Raw genomic sequence first — 14,034 nt, 5'->3', positions numbered from 1 at the left:
AAATTTTCTGTAGAATCTGATTTTTTGTGCTTATCCACCTATTTTTAGGGTGCTGAATACGAATCTGCTTGTTGCCAAATTTATAAATGCCGTCTTCGACCGTTGCCATGGCAACGGTCGAAGACGGCATTTATAAATTTGGCAACAAGCAGATTCATGTTCAGCACCCTCAAAATAGGGGAAATAGCACAAAAAATCAGATTCTACAGAAAATTTTTGGTAACCTTTAATATTATGACGAGGAGCTGTGTACTAAACATGCTGTGTGATGTTGACAGCCATTATTCAATTTAGATCACATGCCATGTATGAAGATTTGGCTCTTGTGCATTCCTGTGGGGTTAACAACCTTCTACCATTCAGATGAGATGCTTCCATCCTCATCTTGAGACCCCGTTCACATGAAAGCATCAAGTTGGAAGAGGATTTAGATCTTGTGCACTGCTGTGGGTTAACAACCTTCTACCATTCAGATGAGATGCTTCACTCCTCATCTTGAGACCCCGTTCACATGAAAGCATCAAGTTGGAAGAGGATTTAGATCTTGTGCACTGCTGTGGGTTAACAACCTTCTACCATTCAGATGAGATGCATTCATCCTTATCTTGAGACCCTATTCACATGAAAATATCAAGTTGGAAGAGGATTTAAAGCTTGTGCATTCTTGTGGGTTGCTTTCATCCTCATCCTGAGACCCTGTTCACATGAAAGCATCAAGTTGGAAGAGGATGTAGATCTTGTGCATTCTTGTGGGTTGCTTCCATCTTCATCTTGAGACCCCATTCACGTGAAAGCATCAAGTTGGAAGAGGATTTAGATCTTGCGCACTGCTGTTGGTTAACAACCTTCTACCATTCAGATGAGATGCATTCATCCTTATCTTGAGACCCTGATCACATGAAAACATCAAGTTGGAGAAGGATTTTTGTCTTGTGCCGTCCTGTGGGTTAACAACCTTCTACCATTCAGATTTGATGCTTTCATCATCATCTTGAGACCCTGTTCACATGAAAGCATCAAGTTGGAGAAGTATTTTTGTCTTGTGCATTTCTGTGTGGTTAGCAACCATCTACCATTCAGGTGAGATACACTTATCATTATCTTTAGGCCCCAGTCACTCAAAAGTATCAATTGCAGTAAATATGTGATACACTCTCAGTATGAGTATACAGCATAGTATGAGTCTACATGTTCCAAATGTTTGAGCCTGAAAATTTTTGAACTATACATGTAGGTTGATGAATATTAACCATTCAAATATCTTTTTTTTAAATTATATAGTGAGCAAATCACCCAACATGACATTGGGTCATAATATTATAAAAAAAATCCTTTATCAATAGTATTGAGTCCCTACATCGAATATGAAAATTCTCAGGCCCATCTGAAAGTAGGGAAAGTAAGATAGTATTGTCTATGATGACAAAGGTTTCTATTGCATTGAATATTCATCTTGCAGATGAAGTGTATTGACATACCAAAAAGTCAGCCTTGGCCTTCTTGATTTTCATTTCTTCATCTTCGCAGTAATATATCACCTGGATTGCAGCCTTTTAATAATCTTGGGTAAGTTTTGGATCAGTTTTTTTGTTGTAAAAAAACACAAACAATTGGGAGTGTGTAAAGAGAGAAGGGGGAGGGGGTAGATGAAAGAGAGATGGGGGCACTCCTGGAAACAAGCAGGAGAAAGAGAACATGCTAGAATGTATAAGTATCAATACAGAAAAAGGAAACATTCCACTTCCTCTTCCGATACATAAATGATTCACAAGTTTATCCAACAAAAGTTTGGCATTGCCTTCTACAAATTGGAATTTGATACCATTACGTGCTTCAAACTCTAGATATTTGTTTTTTCAATAATGTTCTTTCTGTTGGTCATATGCAAAACATTCCCAACGATCAATCTGACTGGTGTGGAGAAATACATTACCTGATATTCTGTAACTTGCCATAAAAGAGTCGGTCCACCCTGAAAAGACTTGGTTTGAATTATCATTAAAGTGGGCTTTCAGGAATTAAGCCCAATTACTTTGATGCGAGTCTTTAAAGGTCAAGTCCTCTCTAGAAAAATGTTGCCTTGAATAAATATAGAAAAGTCAAACTAGAATAACGCTGAAAATTTCATTAAAATCGGATGTAAAATAAGAAAGTTATGACATTTTAAAGTTTCGCTTATTTTTCACAAAACAATGATATGCACAACTCAGTGGCATGCAAATGACACAGATGATGATGTCCCTCACTTACTTTTTTTTTTTATTGTTTGAATTATACAATATTTCATTTTTTTACAGATTTGACAATACGGACCAACTTGAACGATATCAGTATCAAACAGTGCTAATTCCTTATGTTCAGAGAGGAATTAATCATGGTTTCACTTGACAATTAGGAATTTTTTTTACACATTTCAATAATAAATTACAAAAGAAATAGTGAGTGGATGACGTCATCAGTCTCCTCATTTGCATACCGACCAGGAAGTGTATAGAACTGTTATGTGAAATTGGGAAAAACTTAAAACGTCATAACTTTCTTATTTTACATCCAATTTCAATGAAATTTTAAGTGTTATGCTTATTGGATTTTTCTCTTTTTATTCAAATCAACTTTTTGTTTGGGTGGACTTATCCTTTAAGTCCTCAAAAATATATCAGAAGAATGTCCATGTTGTATGCATAAGCATATCTTATTCAATGGTAAAATTTTTGAATGAAAATGATAATTGAAATTGTTTAATTCTGGCAATGCAATGCTAATTGAAACATTAAAAAATATTGTGTTTCTATTCACATTCTCAAAATTTTATCCCTGTACAACATTCTTTATCATTCTCTATCTGTTTCTGATACACAAATATCAAAGTGAAAAATTAAGCAATAAAAAAATAAACATTTTGCCAAAAAAATTTGAAAAAAAAAACTTGATCAAATATATAAGGATTCTAATAATTCATTGATAGAGAGCAATTAACAAGCAGTTGAAAATTAGATAGATCATTTATAAAGTAACAATATTGATTATAGAGGATGATTTTTTTTCCTAAATGGTGAATGTCATTAATGCACCTTTTCTTTTGTATTTTGAAACAACAAATTTTAAGGTTTTTGGTTTGAGTAATGTAAAACATGGTTTTACCCTGTAGGACATGTAAAGTTGCCATTACTGTAACTATTTTTGTTTTGATACAAGGAATATTGCATCTACGAAGATTTGAAATAATTCATAATTGTTTTATGTTAAGAATCTCAAAGAGCATTGAACAAATCTGTCTTATGTCCATAAAGTAGACAAAAATATTACATTCATTAAAAGTGTGGTCTTGTGTTTTTGTGTATTGTATATAAATATTTTCAGCTAGTAATGGGGTTTGTCAGAATTAATGTGACTTTTTGTATAGTTAGCTATCTAATAATTCAGAGTTCTCACACTCAGTTACACAGAACTCTTAAAATCTGTATACAAAAGGAAGTGATAGAGTGGGACACACCCAATCACTGGTCTAGGTTAATGAAAACTGTTTTGCTCTGATTGGTTATCAAATAACAGGAAAGAATACACATGGCAACTACATGTTGCTCTTTAAGTGCTTTCACATCATCCCAATCACAAGAACAACTGAATAATGAGAACTTGTTCAGGCCTAGAAATAGTTGATAATATATTTCTGCATGCACATCTGCTTAAACCAGACAAAGTTCTTGAAGTAATGAACCTCATAGCTACCAACCAGAACGTTTTTGGCATATTTAGTACATTTTTGCAAACAAAATACGAGGTTTTTTTTTTCACTTAAAATATGATTTTGTAAAAAAAAAAAAAACATTTGAAAACACCTTGCAAATGTTCTCATTATGCAGTACCTAATATATGTAGGTTAGTTTCTTTCTGGAATATAACAAGGTCTTTGATTTTTCATATTTGGGTATTGAACGTGATAAAAACTATTAGGTATTTTTATATTTTTTGATCAGCTGGGTGTAAAATCTCCTGTCTTTTACTCATTATCTTGTGTGAGTAGAATCAAATAGTCAAATGTGCCCTTTCCTTTGTGATTATTTACAGGAAATTCCAAAAGGGCTGAAAACTTTTCTCTAGATAATGAAATCTGACAGCACTTATTCCAAGGAATGTTAAAATGTATTCTTAATATCTATGTCTTATGCCATAGAGGTTCATAATAAAGAATGATTGTATGAAAATGGTTTTTTAGGGGGTTCATGGTGGGGGTGATTTGTATTCCTTTAATTTATTTGCTTCAACATGTTTATCTCAATTTCTGTTTTGTTGGTTTCTTTTGAAGTCTTATACAGTAAAAAAGAACTACATTTTGCAAAAAAACGGGAGAGGGTTCAGAAATGATTCTGAATTATAATTTGTGCAGTTACTTATCGGGGTATCATTTCCCTTAGATTTTTAAATCATCTTTTTTTTGGTAGTTAGTATAACACAGTGTTATATCCTGATAATTTCAATTTTCATTAGTCCTTTTCTTGTTTCTCTTTTCTCATTTCCTCTTTAAAAATACTTGTATTTCTCATTTCCTTTTCCTTCCTGAATTTTGTGCTCATTATTTATTATTCCTTTTCTTTCTTCATTCTCTTTCTCATTTTGACTCCTCCCCCTTTATCATTATTTTGTGTAACTGATGGTAGAAAATCAGTTGTATGCATACCAGGTATTGGGATTGAAGAGAAATAAGGGCAACTTTGGCCTGAATTTGAACTTATCAAGGTTTGAATGGTTTCAACATACTTCGAAGTTCAACCTGTGTGACATTAGTATTAACACACAGAAGAAAGGAATCTTTTACTTTCTCCCAAGTGACATATTCACAGGATTTTGCTTGCTGAGACCTATTCCACACTCAAAAGGGAAATCTTAAAAGAAACTTTGTAGACTGTATAGTGAGCATGATATACCAGCATGTGGTTTGTATGATGGGACATACAGGTGGGGCAAAAAAATTCTAGATAGGCTTTACAATACAATAGTGAGAATTATGTCTTACTCATTATAATTCTGTGTCTTCTATCTTGCATACGAACTATTTAAAGGGGAAGTTCACCCTGACAAAAAGTTTATTGTAAAAATAGCAGAAAAAATAATAAAAAATATTGCTGAAGGTTTGAGAAAAATTCATCAAGTAATTAAAAAGTTATTAGAATTTCAATTATTTGATTTGTGACGTCATATGCGAGCAGCATTCCTACATAGCGAATGGTAAAAAAAATCAATGAAATGTCATTTTCTCAGAAAATTGAAAATGGTTTTCACTGTACCTTTTGTATGTCAAGAGACAAATCATTTCACACCCGATCATGAATAGAAAACAAAATCAGGTCATCAGGAACCATACAAAATTTGAAATTCATGCATTTTATATTACATAACACATGGGGCTGCTGCTCGTTTATGACGTCACAAATCCAAAATTTTGAACTCTAATAACTTTCTTACTCTTTAACAGATTTTCCTCAAACCTTCACCAATATTTTTTACTATTTTTTCTTCTATTTTTACAACAAAGTTTTCTTCAGGGTGAACTTCCCCTCTAACTTTGCCTTATACCCCTTTCATAAACCCAATTATGCGGATAATAGCTGCATAATTTGGTCATAATATCGGAGGAGGACCAGAGTTATTTGCATTATTTCGATGCTGCAATTATCCGCATAATAGCAGCATCGGGACCAGATTTTGACTTTATGAATGCATTTCCAAAGTAATGCGGATAATTGCCATGGTGCGGTCACAAGGTCACCCTTTTTCTAACGCAACTCCATCGGAGGGGGCGTGTGCAGTTGCCATGGCAACTGCACACTCCCCCTCCGATGGAGTTGCATTAGAAAAGGGTATTAACAAATATCCGCATTTTTTAGGTCGGGCGCTTGTAAAAAAATGGGGCGGATTATTTTTGGAGTTTGTGAACGCAATTTTTATTGAATTATCCGCATTACTCTTAGGCGGATAATTGGAGGATGGGTTTATGAAAGGGGTATTAGTTGAATCTTTCAAGACCATAAAAAACTGTTCTGCATTGTATTTCAAAGAAATGTGACTTTGAAGAGGTGTATAACACATGATTTGTACAATCTTAGCTTAATGATTGCTTCAGCTTGGGCAAATACTCATCTTGCAATTTTACATAGCTGTATGTAATTTTCAAAGTTATTATTTTTTTATCAATCTTCATTCACAGGATAAGAGTGAATTGTCCAGTAGCTGAAGCTTGATCCGGGGGTAAATCTTGCTAGAGCTACAGGAACATGGATCCACATGTATTTGTTACAGGTATCTATGCCAAGATGAGTTTCTGTTGTTTTGTAAAGATCAGAGAAATGTTACCCCCATGGAATTCAACCTTTAACACTTTCATGTAGATGTAGATATCAAGTGTAAGATGAGTGTCACAACGTACCACATGCAATGTTTCATCTATTCAACAACCATCAACAGGTACTGTGTGCCCAATTCATGTCTAGGTTTTCTTCTTGGTTACAATATTTTCAGGGTTCATTTTCTCTCCAATAATATTTAAAGACAGCCTCATCCCCATCCCATCCCACTTTCTTACTCTATCACTTTTTGTTTTATTTATTTTTGTTTTTATAGTGTATTTGATGTATATTAAAAAAAACACTTAATATCATAATGGCACAGGAAATAATGTGGAAACTCATGTTACATAGCACAATTATAATGAAAATTGCCTAATTTCAAAATGAAGTGAATGGGGTGTTTTTATCCACGAATGATAAAGAAAATGTGAAGTTAAATTTGAAATCCATTGAGGGGTACGTATGGATATTGTTAATGTATATTTATACTATTTCTGAATCTGTGCAGTCTGTATGATATGTGAAACATATTGTGACAAGAATACAAAAATCCTGATGGGGGGGGGGTGTCCTGCAATTTGCTGTGCAACTACACATGGCCTCTGTAATAATGTGCAAAAGATATTGTAATTAATTGGTCAGAAAGAGTTGTATAAACAATCATGAAAGTCCCTTTAGACAATCACAGTCACATTTTATCACTGTAGTGTTACCTTTACATAAGCATCAATTCTTAGAGTCATATGCTTTATACACTTCATTCCAACTCCAGCTAATTTCAGCTCAGCACCCACAGAACAAACCCCATTTTCCACTCAAATGCCTTACTTGATGAATCAGTACAGCCATCAATTACCCTTCAAACGTTAGAGAGAGGGTTAATATCTGAATAGTGGAATCATGAGGATGGTCTGTTTACCCCTCTGACTCATCTTAAACTTCTTTATTTCTTCCTCTTTAATTTGGCCGGACAGGCATCAAAATCCAGGAGTGTGTACACTGAGAGAGCCTTTGATACCGGATGAGACGGAAGCAGGATTCCGTGCTCCAGTTTCAGGAACCCATTCTCTTAAATTTACTGCGCTGCTTGTCTGTTATGTCAAGGATCTGAAGAAAACTACAACCCAGTTGATTTTAATGGTAAGAAACTAAAATGTATACCAGGATAGGGAGGAATAGAGGATAAGGCCACATAGATTAAACTTGGGAGTTTTAGCAGTGTGAAAGTGGGATATATTCTACTATAATAAGATCAAATATTTGATCAAATTTCCATTTAAACCTACATGTCAATGTTGAAAATATACGCAATTCAGATGCTGAAGAAGATTTCTCCATATATTAGCTTGCGAGGGGAAAAAAGGAGTGGAAATTATAAAACAGTCATATGAATTTAGTAAAGGAGAAATAAGGAAAGAAAAGAATGATAGGAAGGACAAGAATTAAAGTAGACAACCGAAGAATCAAAAGTATTTTATAATGACTTTTTTTGGTCATCATTGTAAAGGGGAAGTATTACTAATCAGATATATAACTTCACCTTTTAAAATAGTGATTAGAGTTTGCAGAAATCAGCTCTCAAAAATGACTTATTTTCATGGCATATTTCTGCCTTCGTCCGTCCTCTGGCGAGCTCCAGCTGAGTGACGTCACACCACGAGCAGTGAGCAGCTGAGCTGACAGCAGCCCATTGAAGACGATCTTTCCAATCAGCGTTTTTTGCTCTTAGAATAGTTTATTCCTCTCAAGATTGGTCTTATTACATAGATAAAAGTTTGAATTTTCTGAACAGTAAAATGAAATGCACATTTAACATATTTTGGTAACCGATATTTAGCTTAGAAAAAATTATTTGTTTTCAAGAAATATATGTGAATAAACAAAGCATATTTTCACTTAGAAATCATGCTTGCACCACATTGATATTATTATCAATATAAAGCATAGACATTCGTCTTCACAACTGAATAAAAATTATGAAATTTAATTACTTAGCAAGTTCAGGAACCACAAAAAAACACGGCAATATATGATCGCGAAATGATTGGAATTGCACTTGGACTGCCGAAGCATTGCGAGGCAACTGCAGCGAACGCACTTTGTTCATATATCGTTATGAACACAGTCAACATGATAGCAAGGTCTGTGGACAAATCTGTACGCACGCGGTTTTTTTTTATGAGTGCGGGGATCCTGGTTCGAAACTCTGATATTTTTTGTTCTGGATTTTTTTTTTTTTTTTAATTATGTTCCTTCCCCATTCCTATCAGCTCTTTTTTCTCTTTTTATTTTCATGTGAGATTCTATTCAGTCCTGTATTTATTAAATCTTACTTCTTAATTGCTGCTTTTGATTTTCAAGTTCTTGATTAGATTCTCTACCGTACATTATTTGGGCAGCGACTCACTCACTCACTGACTGGAGTGGAGCAACACAATGACGACTGCAGTGGACAAAATTGGTCTTTACAGTCCACAATTCAATAAAAACGGGCAAAGGAACACAGTTCTGAATCACGTTTGGTCTGAAGTTGTCGAAAACAGAAATTGAATATCACATTACATGAAGAAAACGGTAAATTCGGAAGATATTGAACAGGTCAGTAAGGTGATTCAGTGCATGATGCACAGAGAGATGATGAGCACGTCGATTGTGTGACGTCATAATTCTCGACCGTTTTCAGCTGCGTGATTGTCGGTCTGGGGGGCTGAGAAGGGTGTCTAATAATTTCATTTCTTGCATTTCCACGACATCTATAAGACTTTTTAGTGACATATTTGTGTATAAAAAGACAATACCTTTCCATCCATATATAATTTGTCTATAATCATCACTTTCGTGAAATTTTCTTCGTGTGTCTCCTTTAAAGAAATGAAAGAATTGATGTAAAGAAAGATCGAAAGAAGAGAGGAGGTCGGAGGATGGATGGATGGATCGATCGAAAAAAAGGAAGGATAATAGGAAATAAATGAAAAAACTCTCATTAAAAAGAAGCTGAGGAATAATTTAGAACCATATCGATCAAAATGTTGATGTGTACCTTTAAGCCGATTTCTTCCATTATCTGTTGATGTGGTTTCATTCTAAATTACCTTCATCCCATCCTGTTTGCTTGACTGATCATATCTCATTAGTATTCTCTCCCCATCTTACATTTCTGTGTTCTTTTTCTCAATGACTGTCTTTCTCTTTTGATTCTTATCAGGCTGAGGCTCTCTCTCATCATGTCTGTTCTGTTCCTATTGTTTTCATTTTCTTTCCGTTTTAGCTGTTGATATACATGTATGTGCATTTTTAATGATATTAATTGCTTGTTTGAATTACATAAAAGTCTATCAACAGCATAGACATAAATAAAAAAGAAAATAGTTGAACTTAAACAAACTATTTCACATCTGGGTGAATTTTCTGCCATTTTATTTACAGCAAAGTCTTGATGTTACTTTTCTCATGACAACTGTCTTCTCTACTGTTTGTTTTAGATATTTCCAAGAAGGTTTCCTATCTTTATATTTGTTTCTATAGGTACTAGTATATTGTTTGCTATAAAATTAGCCTTTTTACTGTGCAACTGTGTTGAATGTTTATGCCAAAACAATTATCTAAACCAGAAAATATGAAGGACAAGCGTAGTACTTTTAATTCCTTTAGGCGAGAAATCATTTCTTTTCAAAATAATTTTTTTTAAATGGCAAAAATTTGATTAATTACCGCCCAAGATAAAAAAAGCTGGATATTACTGGAGTCCTATCTTTTGATACTTTCCCTATTTCTTTGTCTCTTTTGTCATCTCTTTCATTCCCACATTTCTGCACCTGTTTCTCACTTACTCACTATCTCTCTTTCACTCATTCTTTCACTTTCTCACATCTTCTTAAAGGGATGGTCCGGACATCATCAGCCCACCTGATGAATATTCATGACGACTGTTTTCACAAAATATTGCTAAACTTTAAACTTCAATAACTTTATTATTTGTTTTCCGATTTTGATGAAATTTTCGGCATTTTGCTCTATGTATTAAGATATAAATATTTTCAGCCTGGACCATCCCTTTAAATATATTCTTAAAATACATTTCCTTGTGATTTGTTTAAATTGTTTTATTTTTATTGATTATCATTCTACTAATGACCCCACTCTCTAAAAATATGCCAAGTTCAAATAATAAATTTTGTTTATCCTTCAGATTTCTAATGACGGACCATCAGCTCAACCCAAATCCATCAGCACCTATCTACGTGTGTTCCTTGTTTAGGACTTTATAGGGTCCAAAAGTTTCTGGAATTATGGAATAAAGAGAACTACAGGTAAGTAGTACGGTGTAAATCCGGTCAGCACTCTTCAGTCATTATTAGAAAATCAAAATGAGGACAATGTCTAATATTTATGCATAATATCATTATTTTTTCATGCTTAGGAAAAATTGGCACCTCATTTTAGGTTAATAATCACACAAAATAAAATTGTCAGCGGCTTTGAGAAAATGAAGTTTTTGAACAATTGCATTTCAATAATCAATTCTGATTGGTTAAACAATGCTGAATGATTGCTAATAATAGAAATGCATGGAATCAAAATGTAAAAAAATAGTAATTTTGGTTTTAAAATGCTAGACATGGTCAATTTTGAGAAGTAAACATGATATTCAATAAATTTCAGTAATAATAATGATAAAAATAATCTTGCAGATTTATCTAATACTGACCAACAGTTTGCCATCGTAACTTTGAGATTGTGGTTCATATACTAGTATTTCTTTCTATGATACACAGATTACCATACGTCATGCCTGATAGTGCCCAGCAGACAGAGCATGCATGTGAGCCTGAGCAGAAAGTTGCGACACATAGAGAATTTTGTCTACCGTAAGAATTATTAATGTTATGGTGGTATGCAATTGAGTCAATTGAGATATGAATTTTATATTGTACAAGTAAATATCTTGATACTAGTATATAAATGGTTACTTAGTCTACAAAACTTGAGCAATTCCTGAGGGCATGTCTTGCCCATTTCATGAAATGACTTGTCAAATGCTTAATTCAACAAAGTCTATTTTAATATGTGACACTGACTATAGTAACAGTGCTTCTTAGTCAATATTGGGGAAAGTTGTCAGAACCGACAACTAATCAGACAAATTTGTTAATGACACGTTCTACAGATTGACCTAAGTGTTCACTATTCTGACTATAAACAGTTGCTTGAAAAGTGCCATTGATTTTGAATACGGCTCGCCTTGGCAAAGTTACCAGCTGCAATTAAGGCTTTCTTAAATGTGTTGATATGATTTTACTATGCAATTAAACCAGGGTAGGAAATAAATTTTATATTTCAGGAGCTATTTTTTGCTACGTTGTGGCATTTTCCATTTTATCCATTTCTGACCTAAGGATTCAACTACCAGTATTCATCCTTTTCATTCTTGTTCTACATTTCTTTTCAATCTAAAATAGTAACAGAGCTGATGGAAAAAATAAATGAAAATTAATAAATTATATATTTACCACTTGTAGATGGAAAAAAACCCACAAAGAGTTATAGTTCATTATTCATTTATTTTTCTGACCCAAAAGAAAATGTTTAGGGGAACATAGTTTTTTTGTAAGGTCATTATTGTGATGAATGTAAAATATTGTTTTTTTTTTAATAACTTTGCTGCTGTTTGACAATTTCTTTTCTTCTATTTCACCTTATTTTATTTCTTTACCAGATAATTGAAAGTCTTCATCTTTGATGCTATGATGGCCAATCAAAAAAGCTAGGGAGGCCTATCTGGTTTGGCTATTTGAAGACAACAACCTGTGTTGTCATCCATGCCCAGATGATTTCCATCGTGCTGAAAGATAACCATCAAATACACTAAGCTGATGTGATAGCCTTGATCTGCTGGATTATATGGACACCTATCTTTGTTAAAGACATATAACTGTCCAGGGGAAAAAGACAGTGCTAGTCATGAACTGGTTATTTTATTTACAAGATCATCATGGAAGATAGCCTTTGGAAGGTAAAGCTAAAGCTTATAATGAGGTTATTCACTGATGACTTTTGCATTCATTCATTGTCAGAATGAAAGAATCTTGGAAAAGACATGATAAAGATGCAATGTGATCTAAAATGTATTATGTAGGCCTACTCTCAATTTTCACTATTGTTTCATTTTATTGTATGAACTGGTGGAGCATTTCATGAGAGGACCTGCTGGATGTTTTATCCAATAAACTCTGTTTTACCCAACAGTTACTATATGAACAGTGCTTCTCAGCCAATCAAAATCATGGAAAGTTGTTAGATCTGACGACTTGTCGGACAAAACTATTGATGAAACGTTCCTCAGTTCTCAAGCATGGGGCGGGGGGGGGGGGGGGGGATACCAAAACTCTCATACAATATTCCAATATGGCTTCCTGATACAAAGTAAAGAAGTGTTCATAGTATTATCATTAAAACCCCCATTCCACAGAGAACAAGACCGCTGAAAGACCTTTAAAAGACCATGAATTCTGGTTGATCTTTTAGAGGTGTCTCAATGAACCTACACTGGTCTTTGAGGTCTTACACGAGTCCTGACCAATCTTTTAGTGGTTTTTGTGGTCTTTAATGGGCTCCAAAACGTTTTTAAACGGTTCAAAACAGTCTTACAACGGTCTGAAAGGAAAATGGTCTTTCAGTGGTCTTCAGCAGTCTTTCAGCGGTCTTCCGATGAACTTTCAAAGGTCTAGGCAGTCTCAAGTTTTTGTGGAGATCACTGTGAGAGATCATTGAAAGACCAGACAAATTCCATGGAAAGAATTCTGAAAGATCACTTGTTGCATACTTAAGATCTCTGAAAGACCATTGAAAGATCTCTATAGGACTACCCATCAGTCTCTCAGAGTTCTTTGAGGGGTCTTTCTGAGCCATTCCACAGAGATGACAAATTTCAGTGATCTTGAAGACCTCACCAATTTTAAGTCTTTCAGTGGTCTTTCAATGGTCTCCATTCTGTGGAATGGGGGACTAAAATGTATAGAAAAAGGAGGCTAAATCAGATCTAATGATCAGATTCAAATTTTCATAAAGAATGTGATTAGAAAGATGTCACTCCTTTTATATGAATTGAATATAAGAATAATACTGATTTATTACAATATCTCCAGACATGAGCTGTGATGATAGTGTCATAAGCTCTGCTGCCATCTAGTGTTTTCATTTTTTTTTTGTAAAAACTTCAATGTATAACATTGCATTATTCAAACAGATTTTCAACAGAGTATGTATATTCCAGGGGTAGGTCGAGGGTTCAATTTTTTTTGGTTTGATTTCATTATTCAGATTCCATGTTACACAAATGTATACATGCATGCAATGCGTACATTCATTGTCATGTACATTGCAGATAATAACAAAAATACTTGTATGTAAGATTGATACATTGGAGTAAGTGGAGGGAAGTAATAAAATCATGGCATGTGTGCTGTAGTTCCCCTAATTGACCTAAATAATTACAAAATTAGTTATACTATAGATTCCAGTTTTCCTTGAAACAAAAAAAAATTGAGAAGAACAGAAAGACTAAAAGAATGATGGAAAAATCTAGATATAAATGCATATAGGCCATTCCAGTTAAGAGTTGGACATGCTGGTTAAAAAACATGCTTTGATTTTTCTTCTTTTGGATAGCCAGGTACTGGCTCAGATAACA

The 14,034-nt window shown here is 34.0% G+C and overlaps 1 long non-coding RNA gene across 2 annotated transcripts; it reads left to right on the top strand.

Moving 5' to 3' along the window:
- Nucleotides 1–261: 261 nt before the first annotated feature.
- LOC121411026 lies at nucleotides 262–12,704 on the top strand. Of its 2 annotated transcripts, XR_005969413.1 has the most exons (7): nucleotides 262–1,080; nucleotides 1,460–1,566; nucleotides 6,206–6,297; nucleotides 7,319–7,484; nucleotides 10,534–10,654; nucleotides 11,120–11,212; nucleotides 12,061–12,704. It is a non-coding gene; the product is annotated as an uncharacterized LOC121411026 (long non-coding RNA). The 2 variants fall into 2 exon arrangements; XR_005969412.1 differs by having other exon boundaries at nucleotides 262–1,566.
- Nucleotides 12,705–14,034: the final 1,330 nt, after the last annotated feature.

The sequence above is a fragment of the Lytechinus variegatus genome, chromosome 3 (assembly GCF_018143015.1).
Source record: "Lytechinus variegatus isolate NC3 chromosome 3, Lvar_3.0, whole genome shotgun sequence".
Taxonomy (NCBI): domain Eukaryota; kingdom Metazoa; phylum Echinodermata; class Echinoidea; order Temnopleuroida; family Toxopneustidae; genus Lytechinus; species Lytechinus variegatus.
This window is presented reverse-complemented; position numbering and strand designations above follow the sequence as displayed.